This window comes from Hordeum vulgare, chromosome 2H (genome assembly GCF_904849725.1).
Source record: "Hordeum vulgare subsp. vulgare chromosome 2H, MorexV3_pseudomolecules_assembly, whole genome shotgun sequence".
Taxonomy (NCBI): domain Eukaryota; kingdom Viridiplantae; phylum Streptophyta; class Magnoliopsida; order Poales; family Poaceae; genus Hordeum; species Hordeum vulgare.
The window spans coordinates 58601996-58622446 of record NC_058519.1 but is presented as its reverse complement, the minus strand read 5'-3'; positions in this window follow the sequence as shown (position 1 = coordinate 58622446).

Genomic DNA, 20451 nt, shown 5'->3' with positions numbered 1-20451 from the left:
CGCTTCCCCATCGTGGGGCTACGCACTTCCGTGCCGGCGCCCGCGGCATTCTTCTTCTCCAGCAGTCGGCTCCGGTGTCAACCTACACCGCCGTCACGCGCCGCAACAAGCGGTCCCGCCGTCCGCGGCTCCAGCGTTGGGTGCAACACACCCAGGCGCGCCAGAACGCGTTCCACAAGTGGCGGTTCTAGAGTCAGTTGTGGTTGCCCCGCCGTCCGTTCGCTCGGGCTCGGTTCCGACTGAGTTTCCTTCCGAGTACGCGGGTCGCGGGCCTACAGCAGAAGTACACATGGCCAATTCCCATGAAGATCCCCGTCAAGCTGGCCGGAACGAGCATGAGATCGGCGAAACGTCCGGCGCGTGTCGTCCGCCTCGCCGTTCTGCCAGTCGACACATTCTACGGAGCAACATGGAGCTGTTCTGCACACCTCTCCTCAACTTGGCCGTGGCTGTCAAGATAGCCGATTCCCTTCAGCCGACTGATTCAGAGGCTGGCAGGGGAATCGAGAAAATCCGCGCCCTGTTGCATACGGCGCAGCAGCAAAATTCGGCGGTCTCCGAGTCGCACAACAGGATCTACAATAGTTCTGTTCATGCGAATACGCATCGGTCAGTTCATAGCCCTGGTTCTCATCAGCGACACAGAGGAGGCAGTCGTTCCATAAATCCCGAAGATCGTCGCCGTTCACGCACCCCTCCGTGGGGTGGGCCCTACGGGCCCGACATCATGATGATCGGCGTTCAGTCGGCGGCACTTACGACCCAAGGCCCGACGCAAGAGGGCATATCACCCAGCAGAGGGTCGACAGGGGCCGAGCCCACCGCGATGGTTACGATATTGACCGTCCGAGTGGAAGCAGGGCCATCGTTTCTGGTCCCGAGTGTTTTAGTCGAGCCATCCGTTCGGCTGACATCCCTCCCAACTTCCGATTGGCGACGGGAATTAGCAAGTTTACAAGGGAGTCCAAGCCAGAAACATGGTTGGATGATTACCGAGTAGCAGTCCAGATCGGAGGAGGAGACGACCATGTCGCCATGAAGCACCTCCCTCTGATGCTCGACAGCTCGGCGCGAGCGTGGCTGAACTAGTTGGCCCCCTCAAGCATCTACAGCTGGGCAGATCTGGCCCGAGTGTTCATCAGGACCTTCGAAGGGACGTGAAAGCGCCCTGCTGGCCTCGTGGAGCTCCAGCACTGCGTCCAGAAACAGAATGAGCCCCTGCGAGATTTCATTTAGCGTTGGACAACTCTCTACCACACGGTGGAGAACGTCACGGAGCATCAAGTAGTCTGCGCCTTCAAGGCAGGCGTGCCGTACAGGGATCTGTACCTAAAGTTCGGCCGAACAGGCGACATCTCCATGAGCAAGATGATGGAGATAGCAACACGCTATGCAAATGGCGAAGAAGAAGACCGCATCCGAAGCGGCAAGCACAAAACAGTCGCTGATGGAGATGGGCGCAACACTCGGAAGCAGAAGCAGAAAGCTCCGACCGCTCCGCAAGCGGAAGCTGCAGCCGTAACCAATGCCAAGTTCAAAGGCAAAGGGAAGGCTCAGTTCACCCCCAAGAAGAAGCAGTTCAATAACCCCATCCTGGACCAGCCATGTCCGGTTCATACGAAGATGGATGAAGAGGGCAACCCCATATATGCGAAGCATACCACTCGACAGTGTCGCCTCCTGATCCAGGGGTTCAGTGAAGGGCAACCGAGTGAAAAGGACAACGAACAGGATGAAGAGGATAAGGAGGATCCGTTCCCCCAAGTCCATGCAACACTCATGATTTTTGCTGACGTTGAGAGCAAGAGTCGACTGAAGCTGGTGAACAGGGAGGTGAACACGGCCACCCCTACCAACCCCAAGTTCCTCAAATGGTCTCAGACTGCGATCACCTTCGACCAGTCGGATCATCCGGCACATGTACCCACCCCGGGGAGACAGGCTCTGGTCGTCGACCCGGTGGTGGAAGGAGTCCGACTGCGCAAACTCCTCATGGACGGCGGCAGTGGCTTGAACATCATGTACGCTGACACTCTCAAGGGGATGGGCATTCCGATATCCAAACTCAGCGAGAGCACCATGCAGTTCCATGGAGTCGTCCCTGGACGGAAGGCCAAGTCACTCGGCCAGATCGCGTTGGACGTCATTTTCGGCTCCGACAAGAACTTCCGCAAGGAAAAGCTGACGTTCGAAGTGGTGGACTTCCAGAGCGCTTACCAAGCAATTCTGGGCCGCCCAGCGTATGCGCGTTTCATGGCCCGTCCATGTTACGTATACCTGAAGCTGAAGATGCCAGGTCCGAAAGGCGTGATCACCATCACGGGCAATCGACAGCAAGCTGAAGAGTGTCTGCAGCAGGGATCAAGAATCGCCGATCAGCAGATGGCCGTCCTCGAGCTCAACGAGTACAAGAAAACAGTCGACCCCGCCGACCTGATGCACTCGAAGAAGCCAGCTTCAGAGTCTGCATTCCAGTCGGCGGGAGAAACGAAGAAGGTCGGCATCCACCCGACGGACGACACTGCTGCCCCGACGAACATCTCCACCACCCTCGATCCTAAATAGGAAGCCGAGCTCACCCAATTCCTCCGTGAGAACTGGGACATCTTCGCATGGAAACCCTCTCACATGCCAGGTGTACCCAGGGAGTTGGCTGAGCACCGACTGCATGTGGATTCCACCGCTCGGCCCGTCCGAGAGCGCCTGCGCCGGTATGCCGCGCACCAGAGGAAGGAAATCGGGGAAGAGGTGGCCAAGCTGCTAGCAGCCAACTTCATTCGCGAGGTTCACCACTCCGAGTGGCTCGCCAATGTTGTCATGGTGCCCAAGAAGGACAAGTCGCTCCGAATGTGCATCGACTTCAAGCATCTCAATAAGGTCTGCCCGAAAGACCATTTTCCGCTCCCCGCATAGATCAAATTGTCGATTCGACTGCGGGTTGCGAGCGTTTGTCCTTTCTTGATGCATACTCGGGTTATCATCAGATCCGTCTGTATGGCCCCGATGAATTAAAAACAGCCTTCATCACCCCATTCGGGTGCTTCTGCTACATCACTATGCCATTCGGTTTGAAGAATGCAGGAGCTACCTTTATGCGCATGATCCAAAAATGCCTTCTCGACCAGATCGGTCGGAATGTGGAGGCATATATGGACGATATCGTGGTCAAGTCGCGCAAAGGTTCCGACCTGCTGACTGACTTGGCAGAAACATTCGCCAACCTTCGTAGGTACGATATCAAGCTCAACCCCGCCAAATGTTCATTCGGCGTTCCCAGCGGGAAGTTACTCGGTTTCTTCATTTCCGAACGAGAGATCGATGTCAACCCCGAAAAGATCGGGACCATCGTCCGAATGGAGAGGCCGGTCAGAATACACGATGTTCAACGGCTCACAGGTTGCCTAGCGGCTTTGAGCAGGTTCATCAGTCGACTTGGCGAGAAAGCGCTTCCTCTGTACCGACTCATGAAGAAATCAGATACTTTCGACTGGACAGTCGAAGCCCAAGTCGCATTCGACGACCTCAAAGTCCTACTTTCCACCCAGCTGGTTCTTACTGCTCTGCTCAGTAAAGAGCCCCTTCTTCTGTATATCGCGGCTACAAATCAAGTCGTCAATACTGTTCTTACAGTCGAACGAGAAGAAGAAGGCAAAGCATACAAAGTTCAGCGGCCAGTGTACTACGTCTCCGAAGTCCTGACTCCTTCCAAGAAGAGGTATCCCCACTGTCAAAAACTTATCTACGGGATCTACATGACTGCGAAGAAGGTGGCCCATTATTTCCAAGACCACTCGGTGTCTGCCGTTTCTGATGCTCCGTTGTCGGAAATTCTCCACAATCGAGACGCGTCAGGCCGAGTGGCGAAGTGGGCAATGGAGATGCTGTACTGCGATATCAAGTTCGAGGCCAAGAAAGCTATTAAGTCTCAAGCTCTGGCTGACTTCATAGCAGAATGGGTAGAACAACAGCAACCGACCCACATCTACTCGGCCCATTGGACAATGTTCTTCGATGGGTCCAAGATGTTGAATGGCTCCGGCGCTAGCGTTGTGATCATATCGCCAAAGGGCGACAAACTCAAGTACGTGCTACAGATACACTTCGATTCCTCCAACAACAAGGCAGAGTACTCAATCATCTTTTCATTCTCTACAATTGCTACAGCTCATGTGGTACTCATGAGATCAAAGTTTCAGCTGGACACAGAGAAAGATAGGGGCTTATAGTTTTGCCTCCCAACTGCTTACCCCAAGGGTAATGTCAACAATAATACTTCATGAATGCTTACCTCCAAGTTGACATATGAATATAGATCTTTCCCAAGCATATGATGTTAGCCAAGATAAATGTGAAACAAGGAATTTGTGAAGATCACCATGACTCTTTTAGGGACAAAAAGTAAAGGTACAAGATAGGCCCTTTGCAGAGGAAAGCAGAGGTTGTCATGCGCTTTTGAGGTTTGGATGCGTGTCCTCTTAGTGCGGAGGAACATCACTTTATATTGCCTCCTGTGATAAAGAACTTTATTATGCAGTCTGTCGCTTTTATGTATTCCTCATCACAGGTTCGTATAAAGCTTATTTTCCACACACTAATAGATCATACATTTAGAGAGAAATTTTTATTGCTTGCACCGATGACAACTTACTTGAGGGATCTTATTCAATCCATAGGTAGGTATGGTTGACTCTCATGGCAAAACTGGGTTGAAGGTTTGTGGATGCACAAGTAGTATCTCTACTTGGTGCGGGAGTTTTGCCTAATATGAGGTGGAAGCAATCGTCACATGCTAAGGGATCTCTAATCATATAACATTGTTCGGAACCAAGCAAACACAATTCATTATGTTGTCTTCCTTGTCCAACATCTACTCCTAGGCATGCAATAGTTTAGTGAGTGTTCACAATCATAGATGGTGTCAAAGATGATGTATTTATATGTGAACCTCTCCTTCCTTATCACTTCCTATTAATTGCAGCAATGACCAAGGTCTACGTTTGTCTACCCTCAACAAGTTTCAGTCATCATCCCTTTTATATGTGAAGCCATCACTTCCCATAAGATCATTACATGATCTTTCATGCTTTTGTTCTTTTCTCACTCTTTTGATCATGGCAAGAGGCAAAGCCCTCAACTAAGACACTCTTTATTATATGGCTCACGAGCTCGAATACATCGGGGGTGACACAAAGCAAAACTCAAGACTAAAACACTAAGACTTTTAATCTACTAGAGAGAAGAAAAAAACTGAAAAGGAAAACTAAAGCAAAGGTAAAGGCAAAAGATGTGATGGTGATACGATACCCGGGCAACTCCCCCAAGCTTGGCACAAGCCAAGGGGATTGCCCATACCCATGTTTAGTTGTTTTCCTTTGGTGGTGATGGTGGTGGAGTTGTTGCAGAGGTCTTGAGCTTGTTTAATTTCCACCTGAGCATAAAATTCTGGTCCCTCAGATCATCATTTTCCTCTTCAAGCTTCAACACCCTTTGGCATAATTCCTGCTTGCTCTCCTGCAAGAAATGAGAAGGGATAAACAAAGTTTTAGGCTTCTTCCTCGAGTCAGGGAGGCTCGACTTCTTGAACTCCACATGGGTGTGTCCAGGTTGAGGTAGAGGAGCCTCCTCTTCACCGGAGCTTGTTGTTCCTTCCCCTTGGGATCGTAATCTTCTTCCTGATCAGTGGTCCAGCCATAAGGATCCAAGTCCCCATAGACCTTGGGGTTAGCGAGGTAATCAGCCACATAGCTCTCCCCCTCAGAATCCTGAGAAGACATCTTGACCTAGATCTGCGTCACAAAACAAGCTCGAAACGAAAAACAGAGGAAATCTGTGTGATACAGGGTCAAACCAAACGGGAGAGTATATATTGATTTTTTTCCAGACCAGAAGGAGTACTCTGCACGAAAACGGAGTCCGGGAGGCGCACGAGGTGGCCACAAGCCCCCCTAGCGCGGCCAGTGGGTGGGCCCACGCCGGGCAGGCTTGTCGCCTCCTCGCGCACTTTTCGGACTATTTCCAATTTTTGTATTTTTTCAAATATTCCAAAACGGAGAAAAATTCCTACTCGAAAAGTTTGGACTCTGTTTTCTTACCGAATCACATACCTCTTCTTTTTCGGAGTCTGAAACAGGTTGATAAATGTCCCTTAGGTATTCTTCCGGAGTTATGGTATTGATGATATTGCTTTCAACATTTATGGGAGTACCTGAGATATAATGCTTGATTCTCTTCCCATTTACAACTCTCGGACAATTACCTTCCGTGTTGTTGATCTTGATAGCACCGGAACGATATACTTCCTCAACAACATAGGGACCTTCCCATTTAGAGAGAAGCTTGCCTGCAAAGAATCTTAAACGAGAGTTATATAGCAAGACATAATCACCTACATCGAACTCACGCTTTTGTATCCTCTTATCATGCCACCTCTTAACCTTCTCTTTGAACAACTTGGCATTCTCATATGCCTGAGTTCTCCATTCATCAAGCGAGCTAATGTCAAATAACCTCTTCTCATCGGCAAGTTTGAAATCAAAGTTGAGCTCTTTGATTGCCTAACAAGCTTTATGCTCTAACTCAAGAGGTAAATGGCAGGCTTTACCGTACACCATTTTGTACGGAGACATGCCCATGGGATTCTTATAGGCAGTTCTATAAGCCCATAGTGCATCATCGAGCTTCTTAGACCAATTCTTTCTAGACCTGTTGACAGTCTTTTGCAGAATCAGTTTAATCTCTCTATTGCTTAGCTCTGCTTGACCACTGGACTGAGGGTGATAGGGAAACGCAATTCTATGGTTGACATCGTACTTCGCAAGCGTTTTACGGAAAGCACCATGAATGAAATGTGAACCACCGTCGGTCATTAGATATCTAGGGACTCCAAATCTAGGGAAGATAACTTCTTTAAGCATCCTGATAGAAGTGTTGTGATCAGCACTACTAGTGGGGATAGCTTCTACCCACTTAGTGACGTAATCAACAGCAACTAAGATGTGAGTATACCCATTGGATTTTGGAAAAGGTCCCATATAATCAAAGCCCCAAACATCAAATGGTTCAATGACAAGTGAATAGTTCATAGGCATTTCCTGACGTTTACCGATATTACTGTTGGAATTATGCCCTAGAGGCAATAATAAATATAGTTATTATTATAATTCCTGTATCAAGATAATCGTTTATTATCCATGCTATAATTGTATTGAATGAAGACTCATTTACATGTGTGGATACATAGACAAAACACTGTCCCTAGCAAGCCTTTAGTTGGCTAGCCAGTTGATCGAAGATAGTCAGTGTCTTCTGATTATGAACAAGGTGTTGTTGCTTGATAACTGGATCACGTCATTGGGAGAATCACGTGATGGACTAGACCCAAAATAATAGACGTAGCATGTTGATCGTGTCATTTTGTTGCTACTGTTTTCTGCGTGTCAAGTATTTATTCCTATGACCATGAGATCATATAACTCACTGACACCGGAGGAATACTTTGTGTGTATCAAACATCGCAACGTAACTGGGTGACTATAAAGATGCTCTACAGGTATCTCCGAAGGTGTTAGTTGAGTTAGTATGGATCGAGACTGGGATTTGTCACTCCGTGTGACGGAGAGGTATCTCGGGGCCCACTCGGTAATACAACATCACACACAAGCCTTGCAAGCAATGTAACTTAGTGTAAGTTGCGGGATCTTGTATTACGGAACGAGTAAAGAGACTTGCCGGTAAACGAGATTGAAATAGGTATACGGATACTGACGATCGAATCTCGGGCAAGTAACATACCGAAGGACAAAGGGAATGACATACGGGATTATATGAATCCTTGGCACTGAGGTTCAAACGATAAGATCTTCGTAGAATATGTAGGATCCAATATGGGCATCCAGGTCCCGCTATTGGATATTGACCGAGGAGTCTCTCGGGTCATGTCTACATAGTTCTCGAACCCGGAGGGTCTGTACACTTAAGGTTCGACGTTGTTTTATGCGTATTTGAGTTATATGGTTGGTTACCGAATGTTGTTCGGAGTCCCGGATGAGATCACGGACGTCACGAGGGTTTCCGGAATAGTCCGGAAACGAAGATTGATATATAGGATGACCTCATTTGATTACCGGAAGGTTTTCGGAGTTACCAGGAATGTACCGGGAATGACGAATGGGTTCCGGGAGTTCACTGGGGGGGCAACCCACCCCGGGGAAGCCCATAGGCCATAAGGGTGGCGCACCAGCCCTTAGTGGGCTGGTGGGACAGCCCAAAAGGGCCCTATGCGCCATAGAGATAAAAATCAAAGAGAAAGAAAAAAAAAGGGAGGTGGGAAGGAAGGGAAGGACTCCCACCCACCAAACCAAGTCCAACTCGGTTTGGGGGGGGGAGCCTTCCCCCCTTGGCTCGGCCGACCCCCTTGGGGCTCCTTGAGCCCCAAGGCAAGGTCCCCTCCCTCCCACCTATATATACGGAGGTTTTAGGGCTGATTTGAAACGATTTTTCCACGGCAGCCCGACCACATACCTGCACGGTTTTTCCTCTAGATCGCGTTTCTGCAGAGCTCGGGCGGAGCCCTGCTGGGACTAGGTCATCACCAACCTCCGGAGCGCCGTCACGCTGCCGGAGAACTCTTCTACCTCTCTGTCTCTCTTGCCGGATCAAGAAGGCCGAGATCATCGTCGAGCTGTACGTGTGCTGAACGCGGAGGTGCCGTCCGTTCGGTACTAGATCGTGGGACTGATCGCGGGATTGTTCGCGGGGCGGATCGAGGGACGTGAGGACGTTCCACTACATCAACCGCGTTCACTAACGCTTCTGCTGTACGATCTACAAGGGTACGTAGATCACTCATCCCCTCTCGTAGATGGACATCACCATGATAGGTCTTCGTGCGCGTAGGAAAATTTTTGTTTCCCATGCGACGTTCCCCAACAATTACCTACTCTTTGACATTCGTCACAAGACAAGACAAACTTACGGGCATACTTGAAGAGAGTGAGCCAATAGAAACCTGATTGCAATACCTTATGTGCAGTTCTATCCCCCGCATGGTGTCCTCCGTAGGCCTCGGAGTGACACTTCTGTAGGATCTATCCCTGTTCATGTTCAGGTACATGATACGTCTCAAACGTATCTATAATTTTTGATGGTTTCACGCTGTTATCTTGTCATCTTTGGATGTTTTATGTACCTTTTATATCTTTTTTGGGACTAACTTATTAATTCAGTGCCAAGTGCCAGTTCCTGTTTTTTGTGTGTTTTTGGCTCTTTTCAGATCTAATTTTGGAACGGAGTCCAAACGGAATAAAATCCCCGAAATGATTTTTTTCTGAACGGAAGAAGATCAGGGGGCTGTGGGCCAAGCTAGGAGGGCTCCTGGGAGCCCACAAGCCCCCACTCCGCCACCAGGGGGAGGCGGCGGTGGCAGGGCTTGTGGCCTCCCTGGCTGCCCCCTGACCTAGATCTTTGGCCTATATATTCCCAAAAATACAGCAAAAAATGAGGGGAGCCTCGAAAATACTTTTCCGCCGCCGCATGCTTCCATTTCCGCAAGATCTCATCTGGAGACCCTTCCCGGCGCCCTGTCGGAGGGGACTTTGGAGTTGAAGGGCTTCTTCATCATCATCATCGCCCCTCCAATGACTCATGAGTAGTTCACTTCATACCTACGGGTCCGTAGTTAGTAGCTAGATGCCTTTTTTCTCTCTTGGGTCTTCAATACAAAGTTCTCCATGATTTTCATGGAGATCTATCCGATGTAATATTCTTTGGCGGTGTGTTTGTCGAGATCCGATGAATTGTGGATTTGTGATCAAATTATCTATGATATATATTTGAGTCTTTGCTGATTTCTTATATGCATGATTTGATATCCTTGTAAGTCTCTCCGAGTCTTGGGTTTTGTTTGGCCAACTAGATCTATGATTCTTGCAATGGGAGAAGTGCTTGGTTTTGGGTTCTACCATGTGGTGACCTTTCCCATTGACAGTAGGGGCAGCAAGGCACACATTAAGTAGTTGCCATCAAGGGTAACAAGATGGGCTCTGTCGTTGATATGAGATTGTCCGTCTACATCATGTCATCTTGCTTAAGGCGTTACTCTGTTCTTTTGGACCTAATACACTAGATGCATGCTCGATAGCGGTCGACGTGTGGAGTAATAGTAGTAGATGCAGAAAGTATCGGTCTACTTGTTTTGGACGTGATGCCTATATATATATATAATCATTGCCATAGATATCGTCACGACTTTGCGCGGTTCTATCAATTGCTCGACAGTAATTTGTTCACCCACCATCTACTTGCTTTCATGAGAGAAGCCACTAGTAAACACTACGGCCCCCGGGTCTATTCACATCCATCGTTTACATCTCCGCTTTTACTTTGCTTTGTTACTTGTTGCTTTCAGTTCTCACTTGGCGAACAATCTATAAGGGATTGACAACCCCTTCATAGCGTTGGGAGCAAGCTTTTGTGTTTGTGCAGAATCTTGTGACACTCCTCCACTGGATTGATACCTTGGTTCTGTAACTGAGGGAAATACTTACCACCGCTGTGCTACATCACCCTTTCCGCTTCGAGGGAACACCAACGCAAGGCTCCAAGGCCACGGGGGAAATCCTTTGCATATTTGCCTAGGAAGTCCCTTAAAGGCGTAGCCGCATCAGAAGGATTCCTGGTGCCGTCGACACGACTATTCTTGGCGCCGTAGCCAGGGAAGCACAACTGACATCAGAAGTATTTCTGGCACCGTTGCCAGGGAGGAGAGATCAAGATCTATCCAAGTAGGTCTCACAAACTCATCTCTTGCATTTACTTTTGTTGCCAGTTGCCTCTCGTTTTCCTCTCCCCCACTTCACATTTGCCGTTTTCATTTGCCTTTCTCCTTCGGCGTTTTCTTTTGCCTTTGCCATTTTCCTTTGCCGGTTTTCTTGCTTGCTTGTGTGCTTGTTTGTTTGTTGAAGTCATCATGGCTGAAAACACCAAACTTTGCGACTTCTCGAGCACTAATCATAATGATTTTATTAGTACTCCGATTGCTCTCGCCACTAGTGCGAAATCGTATGAAATCAACGCAGCTTTGCTGAATCTTGTTATGAAAGAGCAATTCTCTGGCCTTCCTAGTGAAGATGCCGCATCCCATCTAAATACCTTCATTGAGCTTTGCGATATGCAAAAGAAAAGAGATGTGGATAATGACGTGATTAAGTTGAAAAAATTTCCTTTCTCGTTGCGAGATCGCGCAAAAACTTGGTTTTCTTCTTTGCCTAAAAATAGTATCGATTCTTGGGATAAGTGCAAAGATGCTTACATATCCAAGTATTTTCCGCCGGCTAAGATCATCTCCTTACGTAATGATATCATGAATTTCAAGCAACTTGATCATGAACACGTTGCACAATCTTGGGAGAGGATGAAGTTTATGATTAGAAATTGTCCCGCTCATGGCTTGAGTTTGTGGATGATTATACAAATCTTTTACGCTGGCTTGAATTTCACTTCTCGCAATATCTTGGACTCCACCTCAGGTGGAACGTTCATGGAAATCACGTTAGGAGACGCTACAAAACTCCTAGACAATATCATGACCAACTACTCTCAGTGGCACACTGAAAGGTCGCCTGCTAGCAAAAAGGTGCACGCTATAGAAGAGATTAACTCGCTTAGTGCTAAGATGGACGAGTTGATGAATTTGGTTGCTAGTAGAAACGCTGCCGTAGATCCTAATGACATGCCACTATCTTCTTTGATTGAGAGTAGCAACGCTAGTTTGGACGTGAATTTTGTTGGTAGGAACAATTTTGGCAATGGCAATGCTTTTAGAGGAAACTATGTTCCTAGGCCTTTTCCTAGCAACTCCTCTAACAACTATGGCAATTCCTACAACAATACTTATGGAAATCACAACAAATTACCCTCTGATTTAGAGAGTAATATCAAAGAGTTCATCAACTCTCAAAAGATTTTCAATGCGTCCATAGAGGAAAAACTACTCAAAATTGACGATTTGGCTAAGAGCGTTGATAGGATGTCTTGTGATATTGATGCTTTGAAAGTTAGATGCGCTCCTCCCAAGGTCAACTTGGATGAAACTTTGAAAGCTATGCGTATCTCCATGAATGAGAGCAAAGAAAGAACCGCCCAAATTCGCGCTAGGCATGAATGGTTTAAAAGGGTGCGTTCTAGTGATGCAAATCACGAAGATCTTAAAGTGCTTGGTGTGTCTCCTCTTGAATCTTTGTTTTTGCGTGTCAAACCTATTTATGGAGGGGCTGGATATGAGTCCACTTTGGTTGAAAAATGCCCCAATGATTCGGAGTCCACCTATCTTGATGATAAAGGTGTGGAGAGTGGAGTAGAAGAAGTCAAAATTTTGGGTAGTAATGAAACTCCCACTTTGGATTTCAAGGAATTAAATTATGATAATTGCTCCTTGTTTGAATGCATTTCTTTGATGCAATCCATTGCAAACTCTCCACATGCTTATAGCCAAAGCAAAGCCTTTACCGCGCATATCATAGATGCTATGATGAAATCTCTTGAAGAGAAGCTCGAACTAGAAGTCTCTATACCTACAAAACTTCATGATGAGTGGGAACCTACTATCAAAATCAAGATCAAAAACTATGAGTGCAATGCTTTTTGTGATTTGGGTGCTAGTGTTTCCGCGATTCCAAAGTCTTTATGTGATATTCTTGGTTTTCATGAGATTGAAGAGTGTTCTCTTAATTTGCATCTTGCGGATTCTACTGTCCAAAAAAACCATGGGAAGGATTGATGATGTTCTTATTATTGCAAATAAGAACTATCTACCCGTGGATTTCATTGTACTTGACATAGATTGCAATCCTTCATGTCCCATTATTCTTGGTAGACCTTTCCTAAGGACTATTGGTGCTATCATCGATATGAAGGAAGGGAATATTAGATTTCAATTTCCTTTAAAGAAGTGCATGGAGCACTTCCCTAGAAATAAAATAAGATTGCCTTATGAATCTATGATGAGGGCTACCTATGGTTTGAGCACCAAAGATAACTATACGTGATTCCATCACTTTTTGCCTAGCTAAGGGCGTTAAACAAAAGCGCTTGTTGGGCGGCAACCCAACGAATCTATCCTTTTTCTTTCTGTTTTGTGTTTTCCACACTTTCATAATTCTGTTATGATTGTTTTTTTGTGTTTCTTTTTGCGTTTGTGCCAAGCAAAACCGTTATGATTAGTCTTGGGGATGATCGTTTGGTCATGCTGGAAAAGACAGAAACTTTCTCCTCGCGAAAAGAATTTCCATTTTTTTCTGTAAGAGCTTTTGAGTTGATTCTTTTTGCTTCTTATTGCTATGTAAATTCTTAGGAATGTCGTAAGTTTTCAGAATTTTTGAAGTAGCAGAAGTATACGAAATATACAGATTGCTACAGACTGGTCTGCTGTTAACAGATTCTGTTTTTGTTGTGTTGGTTGCTTATTTTGATGAAACTATGAATAGTATTGGGGGGTATTAGCCATGGAAGATTGAAAATACAGTAACCCAACATCATTATAAGTAGAATTTAAGTTTGGTAAAGTACCTAAGGAAGTGGTGGTTTGCTTTCTCATACTAATGTTATCACGAGTTTCTGTTTAAGTTTCGTGTTGTGAAGTTTTCAAGTTTTGGGTGAAGTTCTTATGGACAAAAAGATAAAGAGTGGCAAGAGCTCAAGTTTGGATATGCCCAAGGCACCCCCAAGAGATTCAAGGATGCCGTAAAAGACTAAGCTTGGGGATGCCCCGGGAAGGCATCCCCTCTCTCGTCTTCAATCCATCGGTAACGTCACTTGGGGCTATATTTTTATTCACCACATGTTATGTGTTTTTGCTTGGGGCATCTTGTATCATAGGAGTCTCTTTTTTTTTGACACAATCATCCTTGCTGCACACCTAGAGAGAATGACATGCACTCACCGTGATTTTTTCGAGCTTCACTTATATCTTTTGGTAGACAATTCAGCTCACATGTGCTTCACTTATATTTTTTGAGCTAGATACTTTTGCTCTTTGTGCTTCACTTATATCTTTTAGAGCACAGCGGTGCGTGGCTTGGTAGTTGATCTATGCTTTGAAATTAGTCTCAAAATGGGTAGCTATCCAAAGGGATACGAAAACTTCCACCTTCATGTGCATTGAATAGTTAGAGAAGTTTGATCCATCTCAATTAGTTTTGAGTTGTGGTTATGGTAATATTGAAGTCATGCTAGTAAGGTGTTGTGGATCTAGAAATACTTGTGTTGAAGTTAGTGATTCCCGTAGCATGCACGTATGGTGAACCGCTATGTGATGAAGTCTGAGCATGATTAGTCTTTTGATTTTCATCCTTTGTGTGGCGGTCGGGATCTCGCGATGGTTTATACCTACCAACCCTTCCCCTAGGAGTATGCGTTGAATGCTTTGTTTCGATTACTACTAAAACTTTTGCAACAAGTATATGAGTTCTTCATGACTAATGTTGAGTCCATGGTTTAGATGCACTTTCACCTACCACCATCACTATCTTCCTAGTGCCGTGCAACTTTCGCTGGTGCACAAAACCCACCATTAGCCTCCCTCAAAACAGCCATCATACCTACCTACTATGGCTTTTTCAAAGTCATTCCGAGATATATTGCCATGCAACTACCACCATGACATGTGCCACCACGTCTACATTGCCATTGTATGATCGTAAGATAGCTAGCATGATGTTTCCATTGATGTCTATGCCATGCTAGATCGTTGTCACGGTACACTACCGAAGTCATTCCATATAGAGTCATTGTTGATCTAAGTTTTGAATTGAAAGTGTGATGATCATCATTAATGGAGCATTATCCCATGTGAGGAAATAAAAGAGGACAAAGAAGCCCACCAAAAAAAAGAGGCCAAAGAGCCCACCAAAAAAATGAAAAAAAATGAGAGAAAAAGAGAGAAGGGACAATGCTACCGCTTTTTCCACACTTTTGCATATTAAGCACCATGATCTTCATGATTGAGAGTCTCTCATTTTGTCACCACCATATAGCTAGTGGGAAATCTTCATTATATAACTTGGCTTGTATATTCCAATGATAGGCTTCCTCAAAATTGCCTTAGGTCTTCGTGAGCAAGCAAGTTGGATGCACACCCACTAGTTTTCTTTAAGAGCTTTCACATACTCGTAGCTCTAGTGCATCATTTGTATGGCAATCCCTACTCACTCACATTGATATCTATTGATGAGCATCTCCACAGCTCATTGATATGCCTAGTTAATGTGACTATCATCTCCTTTTTTTGTCTTGCAACATCCACCACATTCCACACCATTTATAGTGCTATAACCATGGATCACGCTCATGTATTGCATGAGAGTTCAAAAGGTTTGAGAAAGTAAAGGTGTGAAACAATTACTTGGCCAATACCGGGGTTGTGCATGATTTAAATTTGTTGTGCAATGATGATAGAGCATAGCCAGACTATATGCTTTTGTAGGGATAACTTTCTTTTGGCCTTGTTATTTTGAAAGTTCATGATTACCTTGCTAGTTTGCTTGAATTATTTTTGTTTCCACGTCAATAGCAAACAATTGTTTTGAATCTAATGGATCTGAACATTCACGTCACATAAGAGGAGTTACAAACGACATCTTTGCTAGGTAGCATGAAAGCATCAAAAATTCATTCTTTATCACTTCCCTACTCGAGGAAGCAGGAGTTAAGCTTGGGGATGCTTGATACGTCTCAAACGTATCTATAATTTTTGATGGTTTCATGCTATTATCTTGTCATCTTTGGATGTTTTATGTACCTTTTATATCTTTTTTGGGACTAAGTTATATATTTGGATGTTTCCTGTTTTTCTGTGTTTTTGGCTCTTTTCAGATCTGATTTTGGAACGGAGTCCAAACGGAATAAAAACCCCGAAATGATTTTTCCCCGAACGGGAGAAGATTAGGGGGCCTCTGGGCCAAGCCAGGTGGGCTATAGGGAGCCCACAAGCTCCCACTCCGCCACGAGGGGGAGGCGGCGATGTCAGGGCTTGTGGCCTCCCTGGCCGCCCCCTGACCTAGATCCTTGGCCTATATACTCCCTAAAATACAGCAAAAAATTAGGGGAGCCTCGAAAATACTTTTCCGCCGCCGCAAGCTTCCGTTTCCGTGAGATCTCATATGGAGACCCTTCCCGGCGCCCTGCCAGAGGGGACTTTGGAGTTGGAGGGCTTCTTCGTCATCATCATCGCCCCTCCAATGACTCGTGAGTAGTTCACTTCAGACCTACGGGTCCGTAGTTAGTAGCTAGATGGCTTCTTCTCTCTCTTGGATCTTCAATACAAAGTTCTCCATGATCTTCATGGGGATCTATCCGATGTAATCTTCTTTGGCGGTGTGTTTGTCGAGATCCGATGAATTGTGGATTTGTGATCAAATTATCTATGATATATATTTGAGTCTTTGCTGATTTCTTATATGCATGATTTGATATCCTTGTAAGTCTCTCCGAGTCTTGGGTTTTGTTTGGCCAACTAGATATATGATTCTTGCAATGGGAGAAGTGCTTGGTTTTGGGTTCTACCATGTGGTGACCTTTCCCAGTGACAGTAGGGGCAGCAAGGCACACATTAAGTAGTTGCCATCAAGGGTAACAAGATGGGCTCTGTCGTTGATATGAGATTGTCCTTCGACATCATGTCATCTTGCTTAAGGTGTTACTCTGTTCTTTTGGACTTAATACACTAGATGCATGCTGGATAGCGGTCGACGCGTGGAGTAATAGTAGTAGATGCAGAAAGTATCGGTCTACTTGTTTTGGACGTGATGCCTATAGATATAATCATTGCCATAGATATCGTCACGACTTTGCGCGGTTCTATCAATTGCCCGACAGTAATTTGTTCACCCACCGTCTACTTGCTTTCATGAGAGAAGCCACTAGTAAACACTACGGCCCCCGGGTCTATTCACATCCATCGTTTACACCTCCGCTTTTACTTTGCTTTGTTACTTTGTTGCTTTCAGTTCTCACTTGGCGAAGAATCTATAAGGGATTGACAACCCCTTCGTAGCGTTGGGAGCAAGCTTTTGTGTTTGTGCAGGATCTGGTGATACTCCTCCACTGGATTGATACCTTGGTTCTCAAACTGAGGGAAATACTTACCACCGCTGTGCTACATCACCCTTTCCGCTTCGAGGGAACACCAACGCAAGGCTCCAAGGCCACGGGGGAAATCCTTTGCATACTTGCCTAGGAAGTCCCTTAAGGCGTAGCCGCAGCAGAAGGATTCCCTGTGCCGTCGACACGACTATTTCTGGCGCCGTTGCAAGGGAAGCTCAACTGACATCAGCGATTCCTCCCGAAAGCCTCCTCCTGATTTTTTCTGGGACGAAACCCTTCTTATAGCAGAAGATGGGAGCCAGAGGTGCAAGAGGGGGCCCACAAGCCACCCAGGCGCGGCCAGGGGGGTAGGCCGCGCCTGACAGGCTTGTGGCCTTGTCGTGGCTCCCCTCCGGTACTTCTTCCGCCCAGTATTTTTCATCAAATCCAAAATAATTCCTCGTTGATTTTCACGGCTTTTGGAGTTGCGCAGAATAGGTATCTCAAACTTGCTCCTTTTTTAGACCAGAATTCCAGCTGCCAGCATTCTCCCTCTTCATGTAAACCTTATAAAATAAGAGAGAAAAGGCATAAGTATTGTACCATAAAGTGTAATAATAGCCCATAAAGCGATAAATATCAAGATAAAAGCATGATGCAAAATGGACGTATCAAGCACAAGAAAGGGCGAATGAAAAAGGCAAATAAAGAAAGGCAAATATTTTTGTCAGTTTTGTTTTAGAAGTGGGGGAGAGGAAAACGAGAGGCAAATGAAAAATAATGTAAATGCAAGAGATGAGTTTGCGATAGGTACTTCGTAGATATGCTTCACTTGAATACTCCTTGGCAACGGCGTGAGAAATTCTTCCGGCTACTTCTTGAGCTTGCGTTGGTTTTTCCCTTGAGGAGGAAAGGGTGATGCAGCAAAGTACAGATAAGTATTTCCCTCAGTTTGAAAACCAAGGTAACAATCTAGTAGGAGTATCAAGATGAGGCACCAAGGCACCTGCGCAAAGACAAACAAACTTGCACCCAACGCGATAAAGGGGTTGTCAATCCCTTTACGATTACTTGGAAAGTGAGATCTGATAGTGATAAAAGTGCAGCAAGGTGTTTTGGTATTTTTGTCTGTAGATTTGAATATATAATGTGTAAAATAGACCCGGGGGCCATAGTGTTCACTAGAGGCTTCTCTCATGATAGCAAGTATTACGGTGGGTGAACGAATTACTGTCGAGCAATTGATAGAATCGCGCAAAGTCATGACGATATGTAAGGCAATGATCATACATATAGGCATCACGTCCGACACAAGTAGACCGATACTTTCTGCATCTACTACTATTACTCCACACATCGACCGCTATCCAGCATGCATCTAGTGTATTAAGTTCATAACAACAGAGTAACGCCTTAAGCAAGATGACATGATGTAGAGTGATAAATTCATGCAATATGATATAAACCCCATCTTTTTACCCTTGATGGGAACAACACGATGCGTGCCTCGCTACCCCTTTTATCACTAGGTGAGGACACCGCACGGTATGAACCCAAAACCAAGCACTTCTCTCATTACAAGAATTATAGATCAAGTTGGCCAAACGAAACCCATAACTCGAAGAGAATTACAAGGATACGAAATCATGCATATAAGAAATCAGAGGAGACTCAAATTGTAGCGACCCGACTCAAAACGAGTCAAACCTCTGTGTATCTGTGCCATCCCTGGATCAGTATGCTGGCACATAAAGTACATCAATGTATATATCAAAATGCAATCACATGTAAATAGCGTAAAACTAATATATACCTTAAATATCTTAGCGGAAACAGTCAAGGGAGTGGAGTCCCAAATAACACCAACGGCAGGTTGAGTGCGGACCATAACCCTGAATCGTACTCTTACCCGTCGAGGAAAATATCTGCAACATAAGACGTTGCAGCCGTGTAGGTCAACATATTAAATATGCCGGCAAGTCACAAAAGAGAGAGGTAAAATATCATCTATACTATATGCATATATGGCAGGTGGGGCTGTAAGTTTTTAGCGAAAAGCAAAGTTTTCTCCTACATCAACAGAGGGTTTTGCACACGTTCCCCACAAGATTTGATCGCCTCCGGTATGTCCTCGCACTTCATGGTGTTTGAAGACCGGATGATCAAAACATGGTCTTTCAACGGGTCCCTCTGAATCTCTGTCGGTGCCCATCCAATCCTACCGTTCTTCTACATCTGCTAGCACCGCCTGTCCAGAGTCGCCACGTTGTCCAACCAAGCCAGAGCCCATAATGACTTGTGGCTGTGCAGGTAAGCCTTGGGTCTTGAAAATATTCGTCCGTCTCTTTGATCCTGGGTGAAGCTTTCCGCAAGATGTCATGGCACGTCTCCAGCATCCCGGGTCATCCACTGGTTTCTCCAGGGAGCCGATCAACCGTCCTTCACCCAGAGTTGCATTGCATCACGAGGTCTTGAAAAGTCTTGACTTAACCGGTCTTGGTTATTAAATTATTCTCGCATCACTCGTGATAAACTCTCAACCAGAATCCCGTCTACTCAAGCATAGCAATATGAAATTTGTCGTCCCGGGCCAAGTAACGGGGTTGTTGGGTGCCTACCACATGATACTACAATATGTAACCATAATTTCCAAGTACCTACTCAGCATGCAATTGGGTATAGGATGGTAGAACTACGATGCATAAAACATAGGTGATACATGATCAAATGACTTGCCTGGTATTACTTGATGAAGATAGTCGCTCTCAAAATCCTGATAATTCTACTCGCCACACTCCGAGCAATCTATCGTAAATGAATAGCATTCAATAAACATTCATGCCAAAAAGGAAGAACCAAGAGAACATAAGAACAAAGCATGTCTTGGTGCAAAATAACAACGTACTAAGGCTTAATAAAAAGGTCCTAAGTGTGTTGTAAAGTGAAGGTGCATGAATGAGATCAAAAGAGTTAATGGACGATGAACTATTGCTATATAAGCTCGACTTGCATACACTATGGGAGATGATCAAAAATATTGGGAGAACAACATGAATGTTATTTGACAAATAGTATAAGACATACGAACTTATTTGTAGAAAGAATTTCTTGAAATGGAGCACTACAACACAAGTTATAGCGAATTGAAGTATGAATTGAATTTGCATTCAAAAGGTCAAGAGAAGTTGAACTGAAGTACGATGGTTACGTACAAAAATATATGACATGAGTGTTTAGGGGTAAAAGGAATCAATTGAAAAGGTGGTACGATTTGCAAGATAAGATCAAATGAATGTTCGAATACACATTTGAATCGCTCAAATTTGTAAGGTTCAAAGGTCGAAACTAATGATGCTACTGGATATAGGAGATCAA